General features: G+C 36.0%; 1 long non-coding RNA gene across 1 annotated transcript; it reads right to left on the bottom strand.

Annotated features, from left to right (window-relative positions):
• Positions 1-2031: 2031 nt before the first annotated feature.
• On the bottom strand, positions 2032-8765 carry LOC110739755. Its single transcript, XR_002514894.1, has 3 exons — positions 8177-8765; positions 3394-3441; positions 2032-2591 (listed from the first exon to the last, which is right to left on the bottom strand). It is a non-coding gene; the product is annotated as an uncharacterized LOC110739755 (long non-coding RNA).
• Between the last annotated feature and the right edge of the window lie 4639 nt (positions 8766-13404).

Below are 13404 nucleotides of genomic sequence, written 5' to 3'. Positions count from 1 at the left end.
TCAAAAATTAGACCCATAAGAGCCAAAATGATCCCAAACCTGAAATGAACAATTTTCTCAGCTCAATTCGAGATATTATACAAAGGGTCTTTTTTAATTAATATCATGTGCCAACATGTCGATTAATGTTGGACTCCGGTGATCAACTCCCCGAAAAAGGAGTAGAGGGCCCAACTCACAACCATAATCACTTAATTATAAGGCCTTTTTGGCCTTTTTCTAAGAGCACTCCCACCAATGAGGAAAAAAGCCCTCACGAGTAAAAATAAAGGTGTAAAAAATAAACCCGAACACTACGTCAGTGAGGGAAAAAACCCTCACCGTTGAGAGCAATGGAAAACGCACAAGAGTTGAGTGAAAATGGTCGTGAACAGTAACTTGTGGGGCCCACAAGTACACGCAAGCTGGCTTTTATTTTTTTCCTTTCTGGTATACAAAACGACGTCGTTTTGGCTTAAACAAGGCCTAAACGACGTCGTTTTGAGGGGCATTTCAGGAAAAAAAAATAAGGGGGCAGGATCACTGACGCGCGTCAGGCCATCCAATGGGGATGCGACACGCGTCAGTGTCTTTGGCACCAACCAATCAGAATTTTCTGCTAATATTACAACGGTTATATTTTTGTAACATAAATATAACCGTTGTAATTATAAAAAAAAAAAAAAAAAAAATCACCAACGGATAGATTTTTTTTTTCTCTATAAATAGACAAGCATTTTGATATACTTTCAAAAAAACCCATAAATACTACAAATTTACTTATTTTCCCAATTTCTTTGAGTTATTATTATTATTATTTGTAAAAAAAAAAAACCCAATTATCAGTTATTATTATTAGTATAATTATTATTTTTATTATTATTATTATAATTATTATTATTATTACTAGTAGTAGTAGTAGTAGTATTAATTAAAAAAAAAGTAGTAGTTTTATTGGTATTCTTATAATTATTATTATTATTATGGTTATTATTATAATTATTATAATCATTGTTATTATTATTATTATTATTGTAATTACTTTTATTTTTATTATTATTATTATTATTATTATTATTAATTTCATTATTATTATTTCTGTTAAATTTATTAATCCTTGAAAAAAATCGTATTATTATTTTGTCAAAAAAAAGTAGTAGTATTATTGTTGTTGTTGTTGTTATTATTATTATTAATATTTTTTTTGCTAATGGATCCTAACAACCCAGATTTTTCTAAATATTTTTCTGATTTGGGTGATGATTTTGTCACTAACCCTCGATTTCAAACTTTCCTTCAACGAATAGCTACTCAATATCCACCACAACAAACACCTCCTCAATTTCCACCACAACAAACACCTCCTCAGTTTCCACAACAACAAACACCTCCACAATTTCCTATCCAAAACAATACCTATGAACCACATTCACCTCCTGTTTATCAAGGGAGCAATTCTCAATATGAAGATGAAATGGAAGAAACTATTTTAGATACTCCACAATACCCTCCACCTCCTCCAAGAGTGTCTGTCAATCAAAACCAACCACTTACAAAAGGGAGTCGAATGTGGTCTGTTGCGGAGGATGAAACTCTTATTGGTTTGTATCTGCAATTCAGTGAAGATGCAATTGTTGGTACAAACCAAAAAGCATCTGTGCTTTGGAGAAAAATTTCAGCGGCATATGATCAAGCGCAGGCTGAGAAACCTCACATTCCACTACACGAAAAGGGCAAATTGGCAACGGTTCAAACCCCCCCAAAGGCAACGGTTTTGAACCGTTGCTTATTTGAGGGTTGCCAAATCCCAAAATAATTGGCAACGGTTCAAAACCGTTGCCAACTCAAGCAATTGGCAACGGTTAACCGTTGCCATTGACCAATTTTTTTTTTATTATTATTTTTTTAAAATAATTAGCAACGGTTAGCCGTTATCATTGACCCATTGGCAACGGTTAACCGTTGCCAATTGCTAGGAAATTTTTTTTTTTTTTTTATTTTTTTTTTGCGGCAATCACTAGGAAATATTTACACTTTTCATCCAAAATAATATATGAAACCTTATTTATTTTCATTAATAACTTGGAAATATTTACACTTTTCATCTAAAATAAAATAAAATAGTAGTACGTCTTACGATATACATAGTTCCATATGACCATAAAAAATCTACGTATGAGCAAAAGCAACAGCAACAGCAGCAGAAGACCTTGCAGCTCCAGGCCTGCAAGCTTCAAACAGAGCACACCCGTAGTCCATCCAAGCATCAGACAGACTACAGTATAGCAACATAGAGAAAAACACCCAGCGCAGCAAACAGCAAAAACAAAACAGCCCATACAAGGTTTAATACTTAACCATTTTTAGGTTGATACATGTGAATATTAACTAAAATGGCAAAACCATATTAGACATAATAGGAGCTTTGTTGCTTATTTTCCTTAGTTGCTTCTTAATGGGTTTTGTCCTCTTGTTCTTTGTTGTTGCTGCTGATTTCTTGGCCCTTTTTGTTAATGTTGACCTCTTGACCATGGACTCTTGCCTTGCTACTCTTGGCCCTCCGAGTATACACTTGTATGGGTCGGGTCATGGGATGATCCATCACACACAACCTGTTTTCCACCAAACTTGATCTTAACTTTTCATAGTAAACCACAAATTCAGAAGAAATTAATAAAAGCAACACTCCCAAAGAAGAATTTTTAGCAAATTAAGACCACCTAAATATTTGCAAAATCTTACACTATCATAGGAAATTTTGAAAATTCAAAATAATTTCAATTCAATCAATGTATGCAACCAAAAACAACAACAAAAATAAGACAAACCCATAAGTCATCCAAATCAAATTACATATATTAGATCAAAGCAAACCCATAAAAAATCAATAATGAATAACTGAAATAACACAGAGAAATAAAATCACCTTCAGAAATAGCATTCTGAATCTCAGCTCATTTTGCGATAACAATTCCAAAATTCAGCCACACCTTTTGATGTTGAAGGTTTTTGCAACAACAATTCCAAAAACTACACCATTGTCTCTGAAATCAGCCATACCACTACACCAGAATTCATTAATGGTGTGGTTTTTGGAATAAAATTGGTGACCTAAAGTTTAATGTGGAGTTGCTTTTGTTTTATTGTTGATGTAAATAGTTCTTTCAAGTAATTGTACTTAAGCCACATATTTTGATGATGAAGGTTATTCCCATTAGCACTTTCTAATCCTTAGTATATTTCACATTAGCAGAAATCATTCTAATCCTTAGTATATTTCACATTAGCAAAAATCTTATAGCTTAAAAAATTACCCAAGTATAGCAATTGTATTCCATCAATACCAAATTTCAATAGATCAGAAAATGCTAGTATTCAATTTTAAAAATATTTCATTCGAATTCAACAACTAACCTTTTGATATCAGGAACCTCTAATACCTTCAAGTTCATCTCTCGTTTTCTACATTCAAAGTTCACAAGTACCCAAAATCAACAAACAAAAACCTTAATATCTAAAATTTCACAAAAATCAACATTAGAATTGCAATTCAGACTAAATTATGAGCAATTACATCAAATTAGGAACTCAACATTGATATGAACAATATCTTTATGTACCCACTGAAAACCAACTCAAACTCAGTAAAATTTTAAAACTAATTCATAATTATTACGGAGTGCGTTCTCATAGATTCTCAACAATACGAACTCGAACAAAGACATGCTCATACAAGGTTTAATACTTCACCATTTTTCATGAAATTTGTTGCAAAACACTCCTTAAACATAGCATAACAACATGGAACAAACAATTTCAAGAATAATGGACCGAATTGAAAACTCCCAAATTCGAAATTTAGGGTTTTTGTGTTCGACTTTTCCCAATTTTGACCAAAAAACTGTATAATTTTTTGACAAAATCTAATAACCGAATGAAATATTAAAGACAAAAAATAACTTAACTTAACCTCTTGCCTCGTATTTCGCCTCCTCCTTTCCGCAATTCATACCCCAAAAACCCCAAAAAAATACGGAGAAACAGGAAGGAGAAACAGAAGGGGAAGGAGAAGAGAAAGAGATTCAAAGAGGTTAGGGAGATTCAGAGAAAGAGAAAGAGAAAGAGATTCAGAAGGGGAATACGGGAAGGAGAAGAGAAAGAGAGCGAAGGAGAGGAGGGGGAATAGGGGAATGTATACGGGTTTTTTTTTATTTTAAGAGGTTAACCGTTGCCATGGGGGGTTGCCTATTTCTGTTTTTCTACTAGTGTTCTACCATCAAGACCTTTGAGGAGTTTGGAAAGTCGTTGGAGAAGGATGGCAGCTGATTTAATACAATGGAGTAGTTGCTATGACGAAGCAGGAAGGGCTACAGGAAGTGGCTACAACGAAGCAGATCGAATTAATAATGCCAATAAGTTATTCTATGCTTCCTCCAAACCTACTCAACATAATTTTAATTGTCGCCATGGTTTGGAAATGGTTAAAAATGACCCAAAGTGGAGGACAAAACTTAGGTGGGCGTTGTCAAGAGAGGAAAGATTATCCGCATGTGATGCCGTCGAAGATGATAGTAGTGGCAGTGATAAGCGATGTAGAACCGAAGAGGAAGGTGCTACACCATCCACGGGTTTCTGTTCTGGAGGTCTTCCTCGACCCGATGGTGTTGAAAAGGAAAGGCCAAGCGTAATAAGGGAAAAGAAGTGGCTTCTGATTCTTCAACCATTGGTGAGCAAATGAAGCAGAATAATGCCTGTAGGGAAACGGAGGCACAAATACGGTTGAAGAAGTTGGATTTTGACATGGAAAGGGAGAGGAGGAAACAAAAACAAGTCGAAATTCAACAAAAACAAGTTGACATACAAGAGAGAAGGCTGAACTATGAAATGCTACAAGATCTACTTTCAAAGGGTACTGATTTAACTCCCGATAAAGAGGCCTACAAGGAGGAATTACGTGCAATGCTATATGGTAGAAGGCACATGTGACTTGGATATGCAATGTGTTTGCTTATGTTTTATTTAGTTAATGTTAAATTTATTTTTATTCAGTTAATGTAATGTACTCGTGTTTATTTGAAGTCATGTCATGTTAATTCACGTGTTTTCTTAGTAATTTGAAATTGATAAAGCTGATATCTGATAAAGATAAAATCTGATAATATTCACATGCACTGTTATTATTTTGAAAGTCGAAAAGAGGGGTTCCTTTTTCGTCTCGAATTTTTCATCGAACAAATAAGGAACTGATCACAACCATTGACAATCTGTACGTACTTCAATGGCATGTCACCTCTGCTCAGACATCAATAACACTGCACAATCACATGCTAAAGTAATGCAGTGAATTGTCACCTCTGCTCAGGCATCCATAATACTGCACAATCAGAAGCTAAAATAATGCAGTGAATTGTCACCTCGGGTCACATGCAATTTCATTTCCACTTTAACTCACATGCAATTCAATGATACTAACATCAAATAATGTCTTTCACATTTACTATATATACATATGTTATCATAAACGGAAACAATCCCAAACACACCAACTATCAAAGCAAAAAAAAAATGTCTTTCATTTCTTCCACCTCAAGCTCATCTTCTGATGATTTCTCTAAAAATCATGAATTTGATTGCTTAGTTGATGAGTATGTAGCAAATCACCTACCTCATATATTACTTCCCCAAGACCAACCACAAGAACCTCCACTTAATAATGAAACTGAAACATCAACGGAGCCCAAAAGGGATAGGGAAAGAGAAAAAGGGCATGTGCAACTATACAACGATTATTTTGCGAATAATCCAGTGTATAACGACAACCAATTCCGACGTAGATTCCGTATGCAACGGTCATTGTTCTGCCGCATTATGAGCAAGGTGGTTGAGGGGGATCAATTCTTCCAGCAACGTCGAAATGCAACAGGGAAGCTTGGTTTATCACCATTGCAGAAATGCACCGCTGCAATAAGAATGTTAGCGTATGGCGTAGCCGCAGACGCTGTGGATGAATATTTACGTCTCGGCCAAACAACCTCTAGGCAGGCATTGCAACATTTCTGTCAAGGGGTTATTTCACTATTTGAAAGTGAATATCTACGAAAACCTACAGATGAAGATTTAAGGAGAATCCTTCATCAAAATGTTCTGCGTGGTTTTCCAGGCATGATTGGTAGTATAGACTGCATGCATTGGGAGTGGAAGAATTGTCCTACTGCTTGGAAAGCACAATATGCTGGTCGGAGCAAGAGTGCAACTCTCATTCTTGAAGTTGTTGCTGATCAGGATCTATGGATTTGGCATGCATTCTTTGGAATGCCTGGGTCATGTAACGATTTGAATGTCCTATACCGTTCACCGGTATTTGATGATGTTTTACAAGGTCGTGCACCACCCATAAATTTTACGGTTAATGGACATCAATACGAGTTGGGCTACTACTTGGCCGATGGGATTTACCCGAGATGGCCAACTTTTATACAAGGTATAACACATCCTCATGTTAGAAAAGACAAGTTGTTTGCTGATAACAAGCAGCAGTTCGGAAAGACGTCGAACGGGCTTTCGGAGTTTTACAAGCTAGGTTTGCTATACTACGAAGATATTCTCTGTGATATTATGAAAGCCTGTATAATAATGCACAACATGATCGTCGAGGATGAACGACACAACTACGCACGTGCAGATGGTTTTGAGACGATACTACGAAGAAGATCGACCACAACGTACGGTGAGGCGGGCAGGCCCGAGCACAAGTGCCACGGTGAATAACAACGAGCCATTTGAATTCAACGTCGGGCGACCACCCAACATTGATTTCAACACGTATTTTGAGAACAGGATTTGAATTCATTAATCTCTAAAACAAGATTTAGTCATAATGCGGTTGAATAAATAATTTTTTAGTTTGTTATTTGTAACTGTATCGTTATTTATGTTTTAATACTCGTGTTTGTATTTTATTATTATTATATTATTATTATAATTATTATTATTATTATTATTATTATTATTATTATTATTATTATTATTATTATTATTATCAGTGTCAACAGTAGACCTTTGTCATGTTATTATCTTAAAAAAAATCACCTTGACAGCTGGCATGTTGAAGTGTAGGCATGGACTTTATGTCTTAAGATAATAACATGACAAAGGTCTACTGTTGACACTGATGACAGTATGACACTATAAGCCAGAACAGCAAACCTTTTCCCGCCAAAATCAACACAAAAGTTATAATTTCCCGCTAAAAAATTAAATTGTTACCATTATCCCGCCCTAGGCAACCCTTGACTCAAAATTAATCATCACCCTTTCTATCTCTCATTCATCCACTCTCCTTCCTTTATCTCACTCTCTTGTTTATTTCCCATGTGACTATTTTATGTGTTCATTTCAAAAATGTGCTACTTATTAAAATGTTAAATAAGAAATTATTAAATTATAAATAAAACGTAATTGAAAAATAAATAAAATATTATTAATTATAATTAAAACGTAATTGACAAATAAATAACAAAACTATTAAATTATAATTGAAACGTAATTGAAAAATAAATATAAAAATTATAAATTTTTATAAAATTATTTTTAAAACGTAATTAAAAAATAAATTATTTTTATATATTTTAATTGTATTGGAAAGAAAAATATGTAGTATAAACATTATTTCAAAATAAAGATAAAATAAAAAGATGATGTGTATTATGGTGGGGTATATAGTAAATAGTGGAGGAGAAAGTGATGAGAGGTTTTTTTTCTCCTCATTACTGTGGTGAAAAAAACATTTAATGAGAGAAATTATATGGGAAGAGTGAGAAAGTGGGTAAAGAGAGATTAATAGGTTTTTTTTCTCCTCACTACTGAGAATGGTCTAAAGGTCATTTCTCCCAAAATATGACAATTACATAAAAGATCTATTTTAACAAATTTGTCTTATACTCATCAACAAGTTTTACCTATAATTTAATACGGGGTATGATTTATTCTTTTATATGAATCTGATAAGTAAATTTTTATCCACCCAACATTTTATTTAATAAAAAAAGTTTGGGCAATTAAAAATGTAGTAATTAATTGATTGAACTTGAAAATCTTACTATAAATTTTAAATTGAGGATTGAACGCGCTCCACGCGCGAGAACCAAAACCCCAAAACCAGACTTCTCAAGGCCCCTAGTTTTAATAAAACCAGTACCTTGTCTTGCTTCGTTAGGCGGACCACCGGCGATCAGAGCAGGCGGCTTTACCTCTCGTTCGGCGGCGGGACCGTCCTCTATCTATTCCGACCAGCTCGCGGGAGACCCCGGGTGTTTAGACGCTGAACCATTCATCCTCGCTGTTCGAGGTATCGCGGTACTTGTGACGGTGACTCGATCGTCGCCCGTCACGCCGACTGGTTTGGATTGACCCCCTTCTCTCTTGATGCGGGTGGGGTTTAGTTCTCCGACCGATAACGTCCTTTGTTCAGCTTCTATTTAAGTGCTTTTAATTGGGTTTCCCTCAAATCTGGTCTATTTAGTCCATTTACTTCTTGGTGTTGCTCGTGAGTTCCTCTTTAGTGTAGTTTGTAGTCAATCCCTTTTATCTTTAGTAGTTTGTTATGGATTGCCATAAATTGAATAACGCCCTTTCGCACACACTTGAATGACAATTATGATGAAAGCATTGTGAACTTTGCTACTAATAATTGCCCCTAAAATATCCTAAATCAAGCTAAGGTCTTGAGCGAGGAGGGTAATATCCTTTTTAAAAAGGGTGAAGTCGTTTTTGCTGGGGCTAAGTTTGACAGAGGGTTGAAATTGTTGTGTTTTATACTAACGAGAAATGAAGATGAGTGCATTCTTCTATGGAACCTTGCCATATCCCTTGAGTTAAACCTTGCAGCTTGCGCCCTAAGATTCGAGATTATGAACAAACTAAGGAACTCTGCTCAAATGTCATTATGCTTGATGGAAACAACACTAAGCCTTTACAGAAAAGCGTTTGCCGAGATCAACCTCAATCAAATTGAAGAGGCCCATGAAGACCTTTGTAAAGCAGCCAAGGCCCAAGCTAACAACCAAGACATCCTCCGTTAGATGGAAACAGTGGAGGGTCTAAGAAGCAGAGCTAGCAAGCTCAAAGGCAAGAGAAATACTGAGGATTTCGGCCTTGTAACAACTCCAAATCTCCCTCTATGGAAATACTAGTATAATACATATAATTCTACCGTAGAGATAGACTTAGGAATATTATCGCTGCGTGATTACGCAAGGCTACGCAAAAATACTTAACTCAATAATAAAACTTGCAGCGGAAAACTAAACTTTTTTATTAATACTTATAAAAATAGTAACATTGTTATGAGTACTCAAAACAAAGACAAAACCAACATTCCTAAATTAGGTGAAGCAAATACCGGGACTCCCATATGCTCATTCATGACTCCTCGTGAAAATAGTCAACACTTCTTACCATTAAGGTAAATAGAGCGAACCAAAACAAATAGGAAATACAAATTAGCAAAATATGCTATGTACGATAAGTGCAAGATAAGTAAACTCAATTTATTAGCAAATATCATTTTAAAACCAATCATGAAATTCCAATATTTATTTCAATAACTCAAACCTTATAATTCAAAACCAATTCTCAAGATTCTCAAAATAATTCCAATAGCTTAATAATAATTTGAATAATAATTCAAGTGATAAAAACCAATTCCTTTTTAAAATCTAATTCCTCTCCTAAGTGTGCACACCCCCCCAAGTTAGTATCATTATATTGAAAGATTATCCTTGAGGAAAGACTCGGTCATACAAAGTCTAAAGTATTATCAACCAAATCCGCATAGTGGGATTAATATAATCATGCTTGTAAAGCTTTGATAAATAATTCAATAAATCCTCAAAAAAATTCCTCCGTTGAATAATATCAACCTTTATAATAAAGTAATTCAAAACTCCTTTTTATTTAATTTAACATGCTTTTAAAATCATCCTTTAATAAATACTTGAGAATTAAATCTCATATTAATAACTTTTCAAAAGTCAATAACTCTTCCTTTCAAGATCAAAACCTTTTATTTAATTATTCAACAAGCTTTTCAAATTAATTCCTTTATTTTAACATGATAAGTAATTGAAAACATGATATTGAGATTAATCCTTTAAATATAAAACATATATTAAAATCAGTACCTCCAAACATACTTTATTTCATAAATCATAATTCAAATCAAGTTAATTCAATCACCAATAAAATCATATAAAACATTCTATTCAAACCAATCACTTTCAAAGGTATCTAGCCACCAAAACATAACTTGATTCCTAATCTCAATCAACACTTTCAAAGTTCAATCACGTATACACCTTGCAATTAACATATGAAAGGAATGGTGTCCTTCCAACAAGTGTATTATTCCGATAGAGGGTTCAGAATTATTAGAAATCTAACTCTTCAATGAGGTCAAGTGATCGGAATGCCTACGTGGAGGCCGCTTCCGATCAGTAATATTAATGTGTAATTAATATTACAGCTAATCTTGACTGATTCGGGTCACACCCAATCGAGTAACCAATCCGAGACGACAAATTAATCCGAAGGATTAAATGAGTCGTTAGAGTATTACGAATAAAGACGTTGGATATCGAGCTTAGAGCGTCGAAACCGAGCTTTGCAAGTCGAGTCGAATTTAGAATTCGACGAGACGTAGATTCTACAAGCGACAAGTTCGAGCCAAGACGTAGCCTTGCATTGGCCTAGCCATGAGAGTGCTAGGCTAGGCGAGGTCACCAACCCATGCGTGTCATGCGTGCCTAGCGTCGCCTAGTATACGCACATCGCATGGCACAAGCATCGCAAGATGCATGCATGGCTGGGCGTGCTTGCTAGCGTAGCAGCATTAGCCATCGCAGCATGCTGGGCATGGCTAAGCACAGCCCGCAAGCATCGCAAGTAGGCAGCGTATAGCACACGCACAGTAGCACGCTATGCGAGCTTGTGCTATGGGCTATGCATGCTAGGCATCGCATAGCAGCAGCACCAGCACACGCACATAGCAGCGCCTAGGAGCATCAGCCCGCATGTGTCGCTTGCTAGCTGCACGCATGCGTGGGCGTGCTGGCTGCGCAACCCAGCCTTGGTACTAGGCGCCAGCTGGCAGCCTTGGTAGCAAAGTAGGCTGCCAACCAGCCATGTGGCATAGTCAGCCGGTCAAAGGGAGGAGACCAAGGGGTTGGTGTTTGGATTGGGGAGCAAGGTGATTTGGTCCCCCCCTTTGGTGGTCCTCATCTACTCCCTCCGATCCCTCCATGTGACACTTGGAGCTTGTTGATTGTCTTGCATTTTTATTTTGTTTTTGATTAAAATAAAATAGAGGAAAATGCAAATCTCCCACATTGATGGGAGAAGGGAGATCAAGTCTACATTCCCTATAAATACCCAAGTTTTGGGTTTGGGAAAAATCACTTGAATTGAACTCAATAAGGCATATCCCTGTAGGTGAGAAAACCTTTAAGTTCGTAATACTCTAGTTTTTTCTTCGTCTAGCCCCGACTAACCTTCGAGGTAGAGGCCGTTCGGGTCAGGTCTCAAGGGTGGACTATGTCGAAGGCTCTCGCGCTTGCGGAGCTAAGGGTTTGAAGTCCGAGCTCTATAGGAGCGAAGCACGCGTCGAGGGTGACAGGCTAAAGTCGTATCACCTAATCAAAAGTAATTCCTAAAACTACTAACTAAAATAGATAGGGAAGTAGGGTCGAATCCACAGCAAAACAATGTTCTTTTATTCCTAATAAATTATTATAATCTAAATTATCAGCAAACAAGTAAGAATTGTGAGAATTATACTAAAGGCTATAATTAAACTAAGGGAAAATTCAATAATAAAAACCCTAGGGTCATAGGTTCGCCAATACTTAAAACTCCAGGATAAAACATAACAATCAATTATCAATGCATAATTTAACCAAATTATAAAGGGCTTTCGCTACGTATTATAATCACAGAATTAATCTACCGGTATTAAATCGCATCTCTCGAATCTTGACTTAACCATTTATAAATTAACCTTCCTATTGAAACTAAGCCTTAACATCAATTCTCATCTCTCGAATCAATATTGCATAACTCATACAATTAAACCTGCGCAAATCTAATTGCATAGCATTAAATCAATCAATAGGAAATCAATTAAGCATTGACAGTTAACAATAATAAATTACCCCTTCATATTATTTATGGATCCCCACAAACCCTAGAATTAAACTACTAACACATAATTAAATCTAAACTAATTAAAGCAATTAAGCAAGACATAATTAATCAAAGAAATTAATTGCTGGAAATGAAAGGGAAGGAATCGTTACCAAAATTAATGAAAGTAATGAATTGCATAAAACTCAAAAGTGTAGTGAGAGAAAGTAAGAGTATTAACAAAAGCTTAACTAAATCCGAAATTTTAAGTAAGAGAGTGAAAAAACGTCCTTAACTTCCTAAAATAAAACGTATTTATACTTAGGCTAAAAAGATAAAACAAAATAAATTATAAAACTCTTCAGAAACACGCGCCCGGTCGGGCAGAGCTTCGCCTGGCCGGGCCTGCCTTTTTGAGCCTTTAGTCTTCACTCGCGCCCGGTCGGGCGCACCTCATGGCGAAGCCACTTTTTCTTCTATATGCCTCGCCCGGCCGAGCGGCGCTTCAGGGTGAGGGCTTGCCCAGTCGGGCGAGCTGGACCTTTTCACTTTTGGGCTAACTCTCTTGGCCCAATTCCGGGTTTTCCACCTTTGGTCTTGAATACTTGGTCCATTGCCTCGGTCTCTTATGTGCCAAGCCCTTAATCACCGATTTGATGACTCTAACCGGTCTTGGGCTATGAAATACTGTTATAATTCTCCAATGCTCATAGTGGCTTATCATAAGTCCGGGAAAATGCTCCAAATTTGCAATTTCCTATAAAACAGAATACGAAAACAGTTGAAAACGCATATTAGTAATAAAAGTGACTCTGAAGAGCCCATAATACTCCTAAAAATGACCAAGGGACGAGGGTAAATCTCTATATAAAATGAACATATCAGAGGGTAAGAATGTCATTTCCCTATCTCTTTCTTTTGTTGTTTAATTATGTGATTGCATGCTTAGTTGCTTTAATTAGTAGGCGGGTCTTGGGCGGGTTTCTCTTCCGCTTAGTATTGGACGCTACGAAATCCAACAGCGGTATCGGAGCCGCGCTCATTTTAATTATTGTAACTAATAATTAATTCAGGTGATTTAAAATGGATTTAAATTCTGGTTTTGCTTTCTAATTAGATTAGAAGCTCGTTTTAATTAGTTTTAATCTCGTATTTTACTGATTTGGCCAATGAACCTAGATTTCGACTCAAAAACAGTGATTTTTGGGTGGAATCGATGTTCTAAATCGTTTTGATTCTCTTTAAGGG

Source organism: Chenopodium quinoa, unplaced genomic scaffold (genome assembly GCF_001683475.1).
Source record: "Chenopodium quinoa cultivar QQ74 unplaced genomic scaffold, ASM168347v1, whole genome shotgun sequence".
Taxonomy (NCBI): Eukaryota; Viridiplantae; Streptophyta; class Magnoliopsida; order Caryophyllales; family Amaranthaceae; genus Chenopodium; species Chenopodium quinoa.
The sequence above is the reverse complement of the archived record's forward strand: the minus strand, read 5'-3'. Positions and strand labels throughout refer to the sequence as shown.